The sequence below is a fragment of the Microtus ochrogaster genome, chromosome 1, assembly GCF_000317375.1.
Source record: "Microtus ochrogaster isolate Prairie Vole_2 chromosome 1, MicOch1.0, whole genome shotgun sequence".
NCBI lineage: Eukaryota > Metazoa > Chordata > Mammalia > Rodentia > Cricetidae > Microtus > Microtus ochrogaster.
Window position 1 is genome coordinate 46,071,424 of NC_022009.1, and position 1,749 is coordinate 46,073,172.

The 1,749-nt window shown below is 43.9% G+C and overlaps 1 pseudogene; it reads right to left on the minus strand.

Moving 5' to 3' along the window:
* Positions 1-886: 886 nt before the first annotated feature.
* LOC106144403 lies at positions 887-1,291 on the minus strand (annotated as a pseudogene).
* Positions 1,292-1,749: the final 458 nt, after the last annotated feature.

Consider the following 1,749-nt stretch of genomic DNA (forward strand, 5'->3'; position numbering starts at 1 on the left):
AACCTCTGAGCCATCTCTCCAGCCCCATGGTTGGGATTTTTCTTAAGACAGGGTTTCTTTGTGTGGCCTTAACTGTCCTGGAACCAACTCTGTAGACCAGCTGGCCTCAAACTCACAGATCTCCCTGCCTCTGCCTCCCAAGTGCTAGGATTGAAGGTGTACACCACCACTGTCCACCCACTGTAGTTTTTGTAATGGTTCCCATCTGTTGCAGAAAGAAGCTTCCTTGATGAGGGGTGAGGACTACACTTACATGTGGGTATGAGGACAGATGTTGAAAATGTTTATTTACTGTGTTGGTTTAGTAAAGTGGTTGTAGGTTGTCCAAGATCCATGAGTTCAGTAGCATAGGTAGTTGGCTAGGTTTCCTTGACTGTGGTTTTGAGTAGTCCTGATTTCACTCTCTTAACCACTAATAACTAGGCATATTATCTGTCTTGTTGAGTGGGTCTTAAGTCCAATTAGAGCATTGTTGGTTACCACCAAGGTATGCATGTCACTACGCTACCCAGTAGGTCATTCCATGCTGCTCATTGATGTCATTCATAGGCATCACAGCTGGATAGAACTGCTGGTTACCTCCCCCTGTGGGAGCTGGCATGGTGCCTTCTCTTGCCAGGAGAACTAGCTCACAGCAGGGGGCACTCAGGTCAGTTCCAGCTCGGCCTCTGGAGTGCATGGTGTCTTCAACAATAGGATCAGGTTGTTTTATTTTAATTTTTTCCCTTTTGTTCTTCTTTTTTTGAAATGTAATATTTTATGTAGGCAAGCCTGGCCTCAAATGTAGCTAAGAATGATCTTGAACTTCGGATACTCTGTACCCACCTTCCAAGTGCTGCTGTTAGATTTTTAATTCATTTTTTTCCGATTTTGGGGGGCTTTTTTTGTTTTGTTTTGTTTTGTTTTTGAGTGAAAGCTCATGATTTTATTGTCTTCATAACAAGATCAGCTTAGAACCGGATCGTTTGGCCCTATCTCTTCTTATCACCACCCAGTTCAAAAAAAGACTCTTAATAGCCAGCATCCTCTTAGATCTGCAGTTGGCTCCACACATTCCAGTCTCAGCACAATCTTCTGTGTAGTTTTTGCCTTTTTGCGGAAAATAGGCTTAGTCTGCCCACCATAGCCACTCTGTTTCCTGTCATAACGCCACTTTCCCTGGGCATACAAAGAATCTTTGCCCTTGTACTGGGTCACTTTGTGGGGTTGGTACTTGCCACATTTCTTGCAGAATGTCCGGTAGGTCTTAGGAACGTTCAACATGTTGGAGGGTGCAATATCGGCACAGAAAGCCCGGTTTTGGTTTTATGAGACAGGATTTCTTTGTGTAGCCTTGACTGTCTGCAACTCAGTCTGTGGATCAGGCTGGCCTTGACTCACAGAGATCCCCCTGCCTCTGCCTCCTAGGTGCTGGGATTAAAAGCGTGTGCCACCACTGCCCACAGTGCTGGTGTTAGAAATATGCAGGTTCATAAAAGCTGGGGCTAAACTGAGGGCTTTGTGTTTTAATATATATATATATTTTAATTGATTTTTATTGAACTCTACATTTTTCTCTGCTCCCCTCCTCTTCAACCTTCTCCCAAGGTCCCCATGCTCCCAATTTACTCAGGAGGTCTTGTCTTTTCTACTTCCCCAAATTGAGGGCTTTGTAAATGCTAGGCTAGGTATGTACTCTGTCAACCGTGACACATCTCCAGTCCTTTGCTCAGTTTTCATAGAAACAACTATTTTTATATTCATATTTCA